Genomic DNA, 17,296 nt, shown 5'->3' on the forward strand with positions numbered 1-17,296 from the left:
TCTTCAAATAATGACCTAATTCTCACCTACTATATTCTTAATTTTGGCATAATCACCAGACTCAAACAGCCCGAGTTTCTGTGCTATTTCTGCTTTGCTCTTGATTACAGTCTGGGCCTGATTCCTGCTCTTTCTTTGCTTGGGTTCTGGTGTCTGTGGCCTTGAATTTTCTTTGCTATGATTCATCCCATTGTCATGATTCAGAAGGAAGGATCCCACCACTGCTTTCACAATTGGCTAACTAACAAAGATTTCAAAAGTTAATATATCTAATTCCTAAAGTCCTTGCTTTGATTTCATCTTTACTATTATGAAGCCATTTTAGGTGCCTGGGTGGTGCAGTTGATTGAGTGTTGATTTTTGGTTTGGGTGGGTTGTGGTCTTAGGGTTGTGCAATTGAGCCCTGATTCTGGCTCCACCTCCTTGTGGGGTTTGCTTGAGATTCTCCCCTTGCTTTCCCCACCCACCACATGCTCTCTTTATCTAAAATAAATCAATCAATCTTTTTTAAAAAAAAGGAGAAAATGTAGTTTTGCCTTCTCTTCAAAGCTAATACAAGTTCTTTAAAAAGATGGCAGAATTAAATCCTGACAGAGACTCAGAATGCTGTTCCTCTTCTAGGTATTTACACTGCGTAGGCTGCCCATAAATGGGCTCACGAATGCAACCCACACAGTGTAAAACAGTCTGTGGCAACTTGATAGAATTCAGAGATTCTACTTCTGGAAAAACTGAAAAAAGGAAAAAGCCCTTTTTTCTCCCCCATAACCTGGCATTTCCTCAATAGATAGAAGATTGCCATAACTTGAACATGCTAGAACCTGTCAGTATGGACAAGCAAGTAGGAGAAGGGAGCTGAGATGGGACAAACAGATACAGAAACTGGTCCTCCAGGACCAGCTGGATGTCCACGACGCAGAGCACTAAAAGCACGATATGCACAAGATTAGGTTAGGCAGGTAACGAAGCCTGGCTCAAAAAGAGCCAATTCATTCCTTGCGCAGAGACCCTGTTCCTTGTCATTGATGAGAAAAACATTACCTGATTTCAAAAGCTCCAGTTGCTTAAGCCTGTAGTACCCAAAGGACACTGATAAATAAAATTTTGATCAGACCATGTGAAATGAGAAGGATAAGGTAGTGCTTTTCCCTGTAAAGCCAAATTTATTCATTTTAAGGAAGTGCTTTCATTCTGAGATTTGTTCCTTCCTACATTATTTTTTGGTATCAATATGTGGTTTTTAAAAATAAAACAACAGAGTTAGTGGATAGCAGTTATTTGTTTTTATATCTTTGTCGAGCAAATTAAAGATGAACAACCTTATGTTGGTCCCCAAAATGTTTTAGAAAATATTACTAGTTTATAAAATCCAAACATTTTGGAAGTGTTGAGTTAAGCCACAACAATATCCAGTGAAATGCCATTGACAAACAAACAAGAAACAGAGTCAGGAAGAGACCATGTTCTTTGGATGGTGGCAGAGTGTGGGACAAAAATGACTTCAAATTCCAAACCCAATTTCCTATCATCAGCAAGAGCTGAGCCCATCATAAGTGTCGCCCAGGGGTTTTCTATCAATGCTACTTCTGAGTACCATTTGAAATTGTTGTTTTCCTATTATTAATAGCAAATCAGGAAGGCAACAAAGATTTCAGGAGAAGTATCAATAAAGCACAAATTGTGATTATATAGTTACAGATAAAATGGATATTTAATGTTATCCTAAGTGTATGAACACTTAAATACACTGGTTTATTATCACTGGAGGTTCGTGTCACAAAGAGGTCCTATTGAATTGTCTGTCTGGTCTGAACAAAACCAACTCCCTTTGGGAATGCCCCTAGTTGGAGCTGATTCTTTCCTCCTCTGAACTCCCATTATAACCCTACCAGAGATGACACTACTGGATACTGAGTAGGTCCCTGTGCTAAGAAGGATTCTAAGGTGAAATATGGGTTCAAAGACAAAGAATGTTATGAATGGTCATTGATATTTGCCAAGGGCTCTGGAAGAGAAGTCGTGGGACAAAGAAAATTGGTCTTGAAACAGTAGAATTATGCTCTGCCCTAGAATTTAGAGATGAAAAAGACCATCTATGCCTTTGCTACCTTAGTGTGATTGACTGATCAGCACCAGCAGCATTAGACTATTCAAAATGCAGAATTGCAGGGCCCTGCCTCTGCATTTCTCAACCAGAATCTGCATTTTGACAACATCCCTGGTGATTCTGGCTCTGCTGAGGAAACCAGGACCCGGAGGACTAGCAGACAGAACCAAGTCAATTATGACCAAAAGATGGGGGCATTTTTAGCACTAGGTTAGGAGAGGAGCCCTGTTTGGCCGGAACATCGGTCAGGCCAAGTCATCAGGAAGCTTGAAAGGAACAGCTGCGTCATAGGAAATGCTGCCAGGCTGTGCCTGGAAAGTCATTGCAGACTCAGAGGGCTCCTTCCTGGGAAGAGATGATGTGGCTCTTCGAAGTTCCCAACCAGCGTTTTGGCTCCAGTTGGGACTCAAAGATTAATCAGTAGGGAGCGGGGCTCTGAAGTGTAATAAACAAAAGGGGAGAGAAGGAGTCATGTCCCTCCATCCCCCTTCCCACAGGCTGTTCAATAAAATTATCTGGGAGCCTCAGACACCCTCCTGTGCCTGGACACCATCTCCAGAGATTCTGATTTAATTGGTTTGAGGTCTGTCCCACGCGTCAGAATTTTAAAAACTTCCTCAGTTTATTGTTATGTGCAAGTAGCACTGCAAAGCCTCTAATATTTTATTTCTTTAAAGACTTTTAAAATAAAGACCTGCAGGGGAAAAACCAATAAGTATTTATACTCCATAAAAAAACAGCTGTACCACAGCATAAATGTATGCTATATAAATTAATATGAAAACCAGAGTAAACAATTGATTAGAAATATCTTTTTAACACGTTAGAACCTAGAAGGTGAGGTGGGGAAAGGCGCAAGTTTGAAGATCTACTTATTTTTTTTAAACTACAAATAAAGTATTGTGTTTTCATTTCATTTAAATTTACTGTCCCAAGCGGATATTCAAAGTTTACATTGGGATTAAGAATTCGGAGGCCTGGAAGTGTTCCATGACCTCATGCTAGTGATTAAGTTGATGAATGCAGGGGTGAAGTGGAGAATGGGTGTTAATTAGACTGCCTTGAAGAGGAGCGCTCCACAAAAGGCTAATCTTAGAAATGCGGAAATTCTTTTCATTAACACCTAGTTTGCAAATTCCTAGGAAGGAAAGCAGCAAAACACTAACTTCTATTGGGTACCCATTCTGTGCTGGGCTGGACTCTCATTTTGTTTCCACAAATACCTTGTATTGAATTAGATACTTTTCCCTAGGTAAAGGAGGCTCAGAGAGACTAAGGAACTTGGACATGGGTAATAAAGGGCAGATTGGGATTTGAAGCCAGGTATGCTTGTCTCTGGAGCCTATGGTCTCTCTGTGGCACACATGCTGTGTTCCCCACTGTGAGATCATATTTCTTTATGTCCATCACCATGTTTCCTACACACGCCCTATCACTGACAATTGTTTCTTTAAGAATCAACTCTTTTTTTCTGGTAAATCTTTGGCTATTCCCATCCTATGACATGCTCCTTTTCTCCTTGAGGAACAGAAGAGTCAAATGTCGGTTTCCCTCCCAGACTCTCTCTAAATCCTGTAGCCACTGATTCTGGACTGGCAATCTGCAAATTTAGGTGGAGGGTCAGATTTTCCAAGCCTGGAGACTCGCAAGAGAATTCAGGGAGCTACATGAGGTTTGAGCCTTGATTTGAGTTAGACCCAGGAGGAATTGGAATAGAGCGGTAGCCTCAAACAGTCTAATTCAGAAATTAGTCCAGATTCAACACGCAAAATAAATGTTATGAATTTCTGAGACCCTACATATTTCTGGAAGTTGTTGGGACCGACTCTTTTCAAAGGTTAATTCCGGGGCTGTCTCTTCACTATAATTTAATATATTCAAGACTACTTGTTTGAATCACTAAGGTGGAGCTCATGAGAAAATTTTTTGATGGACTCCACAAAATGGACACAAATCTTGAATAACTAAATGAAAGCTATACTTTCTGTTGGATTTGAACTGGAAGAAGTGCTAAAAATGAGCACTTCTATGAAAAATACCAATGAGTAAAGAACTAATAATACCTGTAAGATGGGTTTGGCTATAGAAGCAGTCTCGTGGTGATTTGGGACAGCTGTATGGGCACATGATTGTCACAAGTTACAGTTTCAGTACCAGGCATGGGTGTGAATATTCATTCATCTGGGTGAGGATCAGCTAAGCGGAAAATACAGTTTTGTAACTAGTCCAAAGCCCACCCAGTGCATTACTTTGGAATATCCCCACCTACAATTTAATGCTTGATGATTTCCTCTTTATTCAGAGTTTAGATGAGAGATGCAATAATGATGATAATAATATTTGTAATTCTTTATGTTGATGACTGTCCATATATATAAATATATATATACACTGTAGCTTATGAAATTAAAGTTTCATAAATAGACTTATTGTAGGTATATAGTGCTAGCTTACATCTTATACTCTATACCCTGAGGATCTATGCCATTATCAGGGACACCAGCATCATTATTACTGAGTTTCCCTGGAATTGTGCTTGGGTGGGACAGATACTAGAATTGAGGATATTTCCCTTAAGTCAGGGGAATCCAGGTCTTACTCTGTTCCAGAGTCTGTGTGCCCTGAAGAAGTTGTGCACTAAGACTAGTTTTGGCAGGGTCTGATCCAGCACTTTTGTTTCCTAGTACAGTTAGAAGAGAGGGGAGGTTGGCGGGGAGATGGGAAGATGCTAAGAAAGGGAACAATTCTGTATTCACAGGTTGTCTGTTATATTAAAACTCTTCCTGGGCAGGCATTTTTGATGGAGTGAAAATCATGCAATCAAAGAGCTTTAAAAATAGACAAACATACAGCAGACTTCTCCCAACAGACAATGTACACTCCCTTCCAGGTGTTACCTCAACAAAAGAACAGATCTGGTGAGCAGAGCTCTGGCTGGATGTTGGCTGCCATTCAACGTCTTGCCTGAGCTCTTGCGTATTGCAACTTCGAAACAAACTTTCATGGCATCCTGATATAGGACTTAATTTACTTGTACTGTTTTACTGCTTATAAAATAGGGGATGGTTTAAGAAGAGTATTTCATCCTGAGGTTTTCAATATTGTATGTTCTCAGCTTAAAAGTAGAGGAAAAAATTCTCTCTTCCTAAGTTGAAACTCTAAGAAGAACAACTACAACAAAAAAACCAAGTATGTCCAATTTTGATAGGTCAATCAGTGGCTTTCGCACTGCAGAGCAAAATTTACTGTGAATTCTAAGTTTGGACAGATGACCTGTGGATTTATAGAGAGCAGAAATGCAAGCACTATCTGGAGAGTAATTGAGGTCATTAAGGGATGGGAGAGAAGAAGGAGAGAATTTTGATTTCTAGTTTGAGAAGAGGTCTTGATATGTAGTTGGATATTAGTGAGAAGATGATGGGAAATGAGAAGACTTTAAAATGTTAGAGTGAAATCTGGCTCCATCAGAAATCAGGGTAAGAGGAATTAGTCACTGTCACTGATTGTCTTGTTTCATAATACCTGCAAAATAGTGCTGTTAATCTCCTTGATAGGATTGTCAGAAGATTTAAATTGTAATTTGGATTCTCGGGTTCTAGCACAATCTATTTCATCAGCTTAAATTCTAGGAAAATGACAACACTACATATATTTTTTTTAAAAAATGGAGGAGGCAATTCACTTAAAATTTTTATAACTCTGACCTTTTCTTAGTTTTCTCCTAATACATACATATACTTAGCTGTAGTATAATGTGCATGCAATTTGTGCTCTACATTTTTCTTAGTTTCTCATAAATACTTTCATATTACTTAATAGTTTTCATAATGGTCATTTATAACAATAGCAAAATATTCCATGGAGTGGATGTACTATATTTTAGTTAACTATTTTCCTATTGTCAGATATTTAATCTTTGTAGACTCTGTCTCTTAATAAAGGTAATCAGGCTATTTATGTATGTATATTATTAAGATACATTTGGTCTTTAGACATCATTTTATTTAATTAAAAATATTTTTGCCTTGGGGTGCCTGGGTGGCTCAGTGGGTTAAAGCCTTTGCCTTCGCTCGGGTCATGATCCCAGGGACCTGGGATCGAGCCCCACATCGGGCTCTCTTCTCAGCGGGGAGCCTGGTTCCTCCTCTCTCTCTGCCTGCCTTTCTGCCTACTTGTGATCTCTGTCTGTCAAATAGATAAATAAAATCTTTAAAAAAATTTTTTTGTCTCTCTCTCTCTCTTTTTTTTTTAACCTTTCAGTGAGTGGCCTATGTTCCTATCTTCTTTTCTGTAATTTAAACTAAACATAACTATTGAAGTTATTGGTGATGATTTTAAAGGACCAGTTCTCAAACATAGTGGTTGTCAGAATCACCTGTGGTGCTCTTCAAAATGCATATTTCTTTTTTTTTTTTTAAGATTTTATTTATTTATTTGACAGACAGATCACAGGCAGGCAGAGAGAGAGGAAGGGAAGCAGGCTCTCTGCTGAACAGAGAGCCTGATGTGGGGCTCGATCCCAGGACCCTGAGATCAAGACCCGAGCCAAAGGCAGAGGCCTTAACCCACTGAGCCACCCAGGTGCCCCCAAAATGCATATTTCTAGCTCATCTTCAGATGTTCTGATTAGTTAGATCTGGGGTGTGGCCCTAGGCACTTTCATTCAGGGGTTATAGAGAACACAGGTGAACCCTGACTTCAGGGAAATGTAGGACATCTTTTAATGCATGTGGTATTAGAATTGACCATAGAATGCTGGAGATTCTATGTCTGAATTTAGGTAAACTTCTAAAGATAGTCTGTGCAGTCTGATGATTCTTGTGTCTCTAAGCATAACATCTAGTTTTGACTTTCTGTGGAAACTAGGTAGGCAGCAGAGAGGAAGTTAAGACTGGGAGAATGAAGAGGAGATGAGTTACCCCCCAACTAGAAGACAGAGAGGTCAGCAGTCCTGCCAACTGTGTGTGTGGATGATGACGGGTGTGGGGAAGGAGGACTCTGGGATCACAGATAGTAGTCCTTCTCAGCTATAAGTGATGTGATAAAGAGACAGCAAACATATTTGATTTTTTCCAGAAATCTGCACAGTGATTTCAAATGGAACAGATCATTTAAGCTTATCTGGTCAGCTTTGTAGTTTTTTTTTTTTTTTAAAGATTTTATTTATTTATTTGACAGACAGAGATCACATGTAGGCAGAGAGGCAGGCAGAGAGAGAGGAGGAAGCAGGCTCCCTGCTGAGCAGAGAGCCCGATGCGGGACTCGATCCCAGAACCCTGGGATCATGACCTGAGCCGAAAGCAGAGGCTTTAACCCACTGAGCCACCCAGGTTCCCCAGCTTTGTAGTTTGATGATACTGGCTATATGCATGTCCAGCATTAAAAAAAAAAAAAAAATCAGTATCTCTACCTTGTCCGAATGAAATATCTATATGTTTTTCACGCTTCTTACAAAGGCATCAGAGAATAAAGTGTGATTAGAAACCAGGATGTTTTTTTATCTGATGTTTTTCTATTTTAGAGTGTCCATCATGAAACTCAAAGCATTTATCAGACTGTTCTTTTTCCTTTATTTCTCAAAATAAGCAGTGAGTGGGCAGATATCACTGCTGTTTTATAATCACAGAAAGAGAAGCACTGAAAAGTGAAGTTCTTTGCTTATAGTCCCATACCAGCTAATGGATCTCTTTTACTGGAGTCTTTGAGGGTTGAGGTCATGTTTCTTTAGTTTTTATAAGTGCTAGAGCAGGCTTACCACTGCTGGGAGACAATTTTCCATGTGTCTGTCATATTTCTGCATGTCTTAGAACCAGAGACATGGACTGCCCTTTGCTCTGGAATGTCTTTCCAAGGAGGTTTGTTTAGCAGACAGCCTTTGAAGGCAGAGATAGTGTTTCCCCCAGAGCAAAAGGCAGGCATGCTTGCTGTCTAGTATGAAAGATTCAAGTTCCCTAAGTTCAAGTTTCCTTTACCAAAATGGAGCCCACTCCATGTGCGGGCACCGATTTAGGCCCATCAGTGTAGCCTCTGTGCGACTTGAAGACAAGGAAGAATGATAAAAATATGCTACTCATGCTGCTTGCTGTGTCGCAAGTAATAAAGTCCTTTATCCTTGATCTGAGAGTCTCATGTCATCAGCAATCATGAAACTGTGACAGTCTAACTTGTTATTTAATCAATAGAGTAAAATCTCACAACCTTCACAGTTCTCGATAACCACAAAACAGCGTTCAATTAAAGTTTGTGGAATGGAATCGAGACCCAAATAATAAACTCCAGGTCTTCTGACCACAAATTCATGATATTTGGAGAAATCAGCATTGCCCTGCATACTACAGCCGAGAAAGAAAGAACAGCAGCCTAACGTTCCCTGGGAGAAAAAGACACCTAAGTAGAATTAACTGCTAACAAATGTGGTTAGTTTATTTTGTTTGTATCTGAAACTGCTGAATTTGGAGTCACAAACTTGTGTGACCAACAAATGGCATGTTACTTTATTCTCTGTAAGTTACTGAGCAGATAGGAAACCAAATCTCTGTCATTATTGTGCTCCTTTTTCTTCTTCCCAGAGGTTTCTATTTTGCCCAGAAAAGGCACCTGGTAGCTCAGTCAGTTAAGCAGCCTGCTCTTGATTTCAGTTCAGCTCAGGTCATGATCTCAGGGTCTTGGGATTGAGCCCCACATCGGGGTCTACACTTAGCGGCGCGTCTGCTTGAGATTCTCTCTCTCCCTCCCCCTCCACCCCTCCCCTTGCTTGCATGCACACTCTCTCTCTCCTTCTCAGATAAATAAATAAATAAACAAAATCTTAAAATCTTTTTTTCTGCCCAGGAAATGGGGCAAAGTCTGTAGGGTCCATATGGTCACCACTGATATGCTCTCAGTTTAAGCCAGTGAGGTCCCCTTGCAGCAGTCTATTCTGTTGCTTCTGTGACATCTGGCATGGACATTTCTGCTGAAGTTCTATCTAGGGAGGAAGGTTCAGGTTTTAGGCTCCTCACTTTCTTCCTGGAGGTGAGGAAATCTTTTCTGTCGGGCCAGCTTTTTTCTCCTCATCCTCATAATGCCTTTAAAGAATTCACGGTTTTTGAAATGCAAAGTCAGGAAGGAAACATTTGGATTTCTGGGGCAAAGGAGTCCAAAGAGCATGGCTCTTTTTCTCAAAAGGGGCTGAGGAGGGAAAAGTAATTTTAGAATAAAGCATATTTTAATATTTGAATGAATTCTCCTGCCACCATGTGTTTTATATCTTTTCTTTCTTTACATTCTCCTTGGATCCTTTCCCCTAAGGAAACTGGATGACCATTTTTTACAAGATGGCGTGGACCATTTGAGGGTGTGAGCTCCGAGATGGTAGCCTGGGGGTAGAAGTGGGAGTTTAGAAAAGAGATGGCACACACAGAGAGCAAGCAAAATAAAGGAGAAGCCTACAGATGGGTGCCTTTGGCTCCTGCTCTCTCGGTTCTCCTCATCCAGTAACTTTTCCTCCCTCTCTCAGGCTCCCAAGGTGAAACCAACCGGCGAAATGCCTGCTCAAGCAACACTTTTACATTTGAAGACTATGTAAATGACAATAAAACACTGGCAGGATGTGCAGATTCTCTTGCATACTAGATTCAGAAAGGAAAATATGGTCTGTCTTGACTCTCACTGCTGTCAAGTGTTTAAATTGTCCTTCCAGCATATATTTAAAACACATTGTCATTGCAATGTTACCAAACAGTGAGCGAGTCAATGTATCTGAGACCACACAATGATTGACACTTTATAAGTCAAACAGAGAGACATGGAACCTCATACTGCGACTGCTGTTTCCAGCTCCGAGGTCTGCTGATACAGTTTCTGACAGTGTGGAGCGATGTGTAATGCTGGTTCACAACCGCAAGCTGTAGAGTCGGGAGGTAGCTTCGGCTCCTTGGTGGCTTGGCACATGCTGCCTTCTTGAGTGGGAGAGAACTGAGACAAGGGGCAGGGACGCCACTAACACCATTTCAAGCCATCGTTCTTTTTTGTGTGAACGTTGTTGGGGAGGGACGATTTCTTAGTTTGTTGTTTTTTGGTCTTTTAATTTATTTGGGTGTGGAAGTGGGGAGCATGTCTATGTTACGTTCTCACATGGGATCACTTACACACTCACAGAGCAGGCGAGGGGAGATGTGGGCCTTCTGGGTCACACAAGGTCTTGCCCTCAATTCAAATCATTGGCTGAGTTTCTCAGAAATCATCAGAAGAATTCAACTAAGATTCAACTTTTAAAAATGGCATTTGCACCTGAAATGAAAGATCGGACTAACCTGCACAATTAGTACAAAGTTCTGTCTACGTAGCTGCCCCAATCACCACGTCAGCTGAATAAGGGGTGAAGTGCTTTTTTACTCTTAGATTGTGAGCTATTGCAGAAGGGAGAAAACACCTTTTTCATCCTTGTGTTCTAACAGTGTAGCTCAGTGCCTGGCACAAAATACATATTTGATACATTTCTGTCAAATAAGTGAAGGAATGAATGCCAACAATTAACTAACAATGCAAATGAAGAACAAGAGCCTTTGAGGTTTCCTGGGTGTTGTTTCCCGAGGTTACTCTTTCCGTGTCATTCTTTTTAAAGCTCTAATGACTACATCTCATTTTATTACATCTTTTATTTTTTTCTAATTAAGCTTACCATGGTTCACAAACTCAGAGAAAATAGCAAGGTTATCTACTAAAGAGTGTTTCTTGACCCTCATTCCCTTAATAGGCATCCCTGGCAATGTTTTTAACTTCCCAAAAGAGTTGTTGCATAGATTTTACATTATTTAGATGGAGAAAGAAGAGAACAACATGATCAATGGAATTAAGGCTTTTGCATAATTAGGGAAAAAACACCCTTTGCCTGGCACAATTTCAATCTTCTTTTTCACCAGCTGCTAAGTCATTTTCATATCCCTAGCTGCTTCCTCCAAGCGCAAACACACCTGTTCTCCCAGCTCAGTACCCATTTTATGCTGGCTCCTTTGAGCAGGAGATGTGAGTGTTTTGACTTGCATCAGAGAACTGAATAATCATCTCTTTATTCTGGGATAACAACAGGCTTCTTTGGCAGAGGTAAGCAGCCGAGGAGTGGCCATCCTCAGAAATTCTCCCCTGAGACTGTGAGCAGGGCAGTTCACTTAGTAAACCGGTTTAAGTATAGCCATAAGCTCGAGTTTCTTTCTCTGGGCAACTTGTTGCTCGATTAATCTGGGGAAACCCCTCAGGCTCGGCGGGACTTATGCAATGACCGGAACTTAGTGTCCGGTGGCCAGTCTGGAAACAACCAATCTTGAACTTTCACCTCTGCTGCAGGCAAAGTCACAAACAGATTGGGGAATGGGCAGCCAGGGTGGTACCTCGAATTCTGGCCATTCAAGGGAGGAACTTGAATGCATAAAGCCTGCACGGCGGGTGTGGAAATGGGAGCAAAGCCAAAACTAGTGTCAGAGATGAGATGAAGGTCAAAGGTAGAGCCATTGGTGTGCTGATTGGCAGTGATATCTGGCAAAAGAAGGGGCTATTCCCACCTCTGCTATTCCTATTATACTCCCATCAGGTATAGATGAATTATATGGAACTCAGGAGTTTTAGCTCTCAGTATCCTTACCGCTTTTTGCCACAGAATGTTCCAGAGTGACTGACTCATTTTTCATCGGGAATTGCTTATGGGTCCCCAACCCCATATGATTTATAATCATTTCCAGATGAATGGTGTCATTCTGAGGATTTCTTCCCATTGTTCCATTCTGTATCCCACCCGTCTGGTGAGTACACCACTCATCTCAATTAGTGAAATGCCATCCCTTTTGGTCTGCCTTGCCAGCAAGTCATTCAGCGCTTGAATCCCTTCTTCCCCTCCATCATATAGTTTAGTATTTTGCAGCAGGAAAACTGTAACATAGCACATTCTTCTCCTAACAGGAAAAAGCGAAATCGGTTATAGTGATGCTAATTAAGCAGAGTTTAGCATTAGCTTTAATTTAAAGCAGCCCTCCTGTGACTACCTAGCATCTACCCAAGGTGTCATGCAGTATGAAGGCACACTCCCTCTCAATTAGCTTCTATTTATTTGGGAACAACACCAAGCAGCAATAAACAGGTGCAACCTGTTCCTTTCTCTCCATTCTGCCCAGCAGCAGCCTGTTCGCTGAAGACTTGCTTCACCACCAGCAGCAGCCTCCTTTATGGGAATGGGTTAAACCAAATTGGGGCCAAAGGAAGTGTCTCGTTTTCCATTTAAAGTTGCATCACAGCAGTGAGTTAACTGTTGGAATCACTTGTATGAAAATAAAGGCTCAATCACACTCAGCTGGGATTGGTTTGGCCAGAGGGGGCTTTAAGCAGAAAGCAAGGTGGTGGTATAGGCTGCAGGACGTGAGATGTATGTGTTAGGTCTGTGAATCAGGCTGCTTCTTAAACCTTTTGTATCCCTGCTTTTACACTTCCACCCGCCAGATCTATCCTTCTGCTTCTCTTCTCCTATCTTCCAGTGACCAGTGTTCCCACTAGCAAGCGAGCCTTCCCAATTCCTTCCTTTGCAGAACTGTAAATGATCAGTATGTCTCTGGTTAATAGTTCATGCTACTCTATTAGTTTCGAAAGGGATCATGTTAGACCTCCCAGAGAAGCATTTTTTTTTTAAGATTTTATTTATTTATTTGACAGACAGAGATCACAGGTAGGCAGAGAGGCAGGCAGAGAGTGAGAGGGAAGCAGGCTCCCCGCTGAGCAGAGAGCCCGATGCGGGGCTGGGACCCCGGGATCATGACCTGAGCCGAAGGCAGAGGCTTTAACCCACTGAGCCACCCAGGCACTCCGAGAAGCATTTTTAATATAGGTAGGGCTTAAAATGTTTTGCTTTCTGTTTTACTTCACAAACATCAAACACCAAAACAGAACGTTTTCAAAGAAAGAAAAGTAACTCACAAACCACCCACTTGACTTCATTAAACCCCAGCACCTCTGTAATCACTTTATCTAGCCGTGTCTGTTCCACAGGGAAGACCCCGGGTGCATTTACAAATACACAGGATTGATACATTTGAGACTGCCTGGTTAGGGTGATCTTCACAAATTCAGTCCAAACACAGAAGCGAAGCCTTCTGTGTTTTTTTTTTTTTTTCCTGGTTATGTAGATCAGAGCTAGAATTTTAATAAATAATAAAGAAGAGAGGTGGGAAAAGGAAAAAAAATCCAAGGGAAATATCAATAATCTCAAACGTCTTCTAGGCCCCATCTGTTGTGTAGTCCATTAGCTGAGGAATTGCAGGGAGCCCTAATAATAGTACGTGTCGTATGTGTGATTGAAATAGCACCTTTCCAACAAAGAGCTTTGCCATCACTAATCGCATCCATCTTTGCAACAGCCTTACAGGGTTGGTGCCTGGGACAGGTATTATTTTTTATGTTACATAAGTAGGAAATGCCACAACACAGAGTTTAGTGACTTAAGCCAGGTCACACTGTTGGTGGGGACAGATATAGGACAAGTAGCAAGTGCTATAACTAGGCTACGCCTTTGCAGCAGCCACACCGTCCAGACGGACATAAACCCTGACCCAGTTGTAAGATGAAGACATGACCAGCACTGTTTGCAAACTGATCATGGACAAAGATCAGATTCTCTGCCTAAGCGAATGCTGGTTGCGTACATGGTGCTGTATGTTCTTTCTAATACATAACAAATGTCCTTAGCCTGGGTGAAGACACTGGAAGTCCTTTAGCACCAATCTGTTCTTTAAATATATGTTTATTATAGCCTGAGTTAAGTTCTCTCCCTTCCCCCACCTTCCCGTGTGTGTGTGTGTGTGTGTGTGTGTGTGTGTGTGTGCGCGCGCGCGCGTTTGGCTGGGGAGATTTTTGATATCCTGGTCAAGTCTGAGCTACTGTTCTTAGAACAAACTAGATAAAAAGCAGCAGTAAATCTGGTCAGAAATAAATATACAACAAAAGCTCTGTCAGTCTCAGAGGCACTCTAGCAGGTTCCCTGGGGGGATGCAGTTGGGAGCCATCTTCCACTATCAGAAAATATCCCTAGTTGGAGGTCCAAGCAGACTTGGTTGTAGGCAAGACCACAGCACTTCGCAAGAAAAATAGAGGGAGAACAGCGGGTCCTTTAATATTTAAGAAGCATTTACTATTTCAGAAAAGAAGGGCAAATATCACATTAAAAAATGTTCTCCAGATTTCTGTTTTCTCATTTCTCGCTCTGGAAGCGAGTACTTAATAGAGTTAGTCAGTTTGTTCAGTCAGTCAACAAATATTACTTAAGCTTCTACTATGTGTCAGATCTTTAGGTAGGTGGGGGACAGAAGATTGAACGAGACATCCAGGGTCTGCGTGGGGCTGATATTCGAAGGGAGAGATCAGTAAATAAGCAAGAAAAAAGAGGAAACTGCAGAAAATAAACACATAGAAAACCAAACAAGGAAATAAGGTAATTAGAGATTTTGAAAAAGGGCTCTGAAGGAAATTGAGTAAGGGCATACAGAGAGAGAGAGAGAGAAACTGGGAGAGGCTTCTCTGGAGAGGGTGGTCAGGGAAGGCTTTCCTAAGAGGGTGACATTGAAGTTGAGGTCTGAAGCCACTGTTAACATGGTGTCTGTGCTATTTACGTGTTCCTTAATCTCGGCTGGGTCCTCTGTTCGGTAAAAGAAGAACAATATCTCATTATTATTCCTTTGGAATAAAGCTTGCTGTATAACATACAGTTTGGGCGCCTGGGTGGCTCAGTCTGTTAAGGGTCTGCCTTCAGTTTAGGTCATGATCCCAGGGTCCTGTGATGGAGCCCCACATTGGACTCCCGGCTCAGTGGGGAGCCTGCTTCTCCTTTTCCTGCTCCTTATGCTCTCTCTCTCTTTTGCTCTCTGTCAAATAAATAAAGTCTTTAAAACAACAACAACAATAAAAAACAGACATCTTGGTTCTCACAGACTAGTGGTTCTCAGGATCCCTTCACACTCTTAACAATTGTTGAGGATCCCACAGAACTGATTAATGTGGGTTATATCAATATCTTCTAGATCAGTAATTAGAGAAATGTAAATGTATTTATTACTTATTATATTTTATTTTTCTAAAAGGCTTTATTTATTTGACAGAGAAATTCATAGCGAGAGAGGGAACACAAGCGGGGGCAGCATGAGAGGGAGAAGCAGGCTTCTAAAATCTCTAATTACCTGAGCAGGGAGCCTGATTCGGGGCTCGATCCCAGGACCCTGAGACCATGACCTAAGCCAAAGTGGATGCCCAACCAACTGAGCCGTCCAGGGGCCCCTATTAGTTTATTTTAAATTAATGTGACAGGTTTATTGCTGTTAACATAAGTAATATAATTTGTATTACATATTATACATCCATATGTAAATATAATTATTTTTAAAAACAGAAAAGATTAGTGAGGAGAGTAGCTTTGTTTTACAGTTTTGCAAATCTCCATCTTTTTTTGGCTTAATAAAAGACAGCTGGATTCGCATGTCTGCTCCTGCATTCAATCTGTTGTGAAATGTTGTTTTGGTTGAAGTGTATATTAAAAAAAAAAAAAATCCAGCCTTAGACAGCTTTGTAGTTGGAAAAGGGAGGACCTCATGTACCCTCTGAGAACCTGCTGTCATAGAGTATATCTCAGTATAGCTCAGTATATCTACATTACAATTCCAGGAAAAGTGAAAAATATTCATGGGAAGTAGATATCTGGTGATCTTATCATTCTCACATTTATTACTTTCAAATGATTTGCATCCCTCGTTGTTATGGGCATGTATTGGGTTAAACTCAGAAAGCAATGAAATTCAAATCCAAATTCCAGTAGCTTATTCCTTTTTGAGCAATTTACAAAGTGACTTTTAAATCTCTGAACTTAGAAAATGTAGCAGGTGGTAGAAATTTATACACTAGGACTCATATTTTCACTTTATTTTCTACAACTGATTTTTGTTGTACTCTGGAGACCTCATTCCCACTGAAGGCAGAGCACATTGGCTGTGCTAAAGCATAGATGAAATACCTTCATCTTTCCGGGTTCAAAACAGTCTCTTTTTGGCAATTAATCAGCTTTTCAGGGTTTCTCCCTACAAGTAAATTTAAGGGAAGCTTATGCTTTGGGACCCCTCACTTCTCTGGGACCCCTTCAAGTCTTTGGGAGTGGCCCTAGCAATTCTCAATTTGTAATTTTGTATTTCTTTTTCCTAAAGATAAGTCCTTAAATTGTATAAGCCTCTGGAGCGCCTGGGTGGCTCAGTTGGTTAAACATCTGCCTTCAGCTCAGGTCATAATCCCGGGGCCCTAGGATCGAACCCCACGTTGGGCTCTCTGCTCAGGGAGAGGCTACTTCCCCCTCTCCTTCTGCCTGTGGCTCCCCTTGCTTGTGTTATCTCTCTGTCAAATAAATAAAAACTTAAAAAAAAAATTGTATAAGCCCCAGGCACTGCAGAGCCTAGATTTGCTCTTCCTTTCCCCTTCTCAAGTTTCTTTCCATCTCTTGCCTCTTTTCATCTTCTCAAGAAGTCATTCAGGTGAGGGGGGATGCTAATTATACTTTCTCGGCAATGGGAGGGAGAGGGAGGTCTTCCCTTGGGCTGCACTCTGCATTCTTGCTGATGAGTTGCTGAAGTGCCCTTGAGCCCAGTAACAGTGGTGGCACACTGCTGTTTGCTTACTTGGCCCTCAACCTTACTCACAGTGAGACCAAACTTCTGGCGTCTGGTCATGATCCCTGGTTTAGCAGTGACTCTCCTATAGAATCCTCACCCATGGTCTTTGTGAACTTCATGCAGGCATGACAACACCCAGACCACCCCAGCCACATGCTCGCCCTGGAGAACAAGGTGCTCTCCTAGGCCCATCTGGTCAGACACCTCTCGCCTAGTCACTTCTGTCTTGCTCAGGTGTCACGTCGGTCAAGGCTCCATGGGACTGTGGGGCTTCTCTGAGAGGCTTTTATGCTGCACCGGAGAAACACTCCTGCTCTGGGATCCTGCTCTCCTCAGCCAATCTGAGTGGATCTTTGACACAGCCCATCCAAAGTCTGACCCTGAGAAGGTGAGGGGAAAGTAGGTGTATTTGCTCTGATCTGTTGTTCTCTTCTTCATATCCCTCCCACCTCCTCTTCCTCCCCTTCCTCTTCCTCTTTTTTTTTTTTAAACCATCTTAATCATTTTTAAGTGTATAGTTCAGAAG

Source organism: Martes martes, assembly GCF_963455335.1.
Source record: "Martes martes genome assembly, chromosome: 3".
Classification (NCBI taxonomy): Eukaryota; Metazoa; Chordata; class Mammalia; order Carnivora; family Mustelidae; genus Martes; species Martes martes.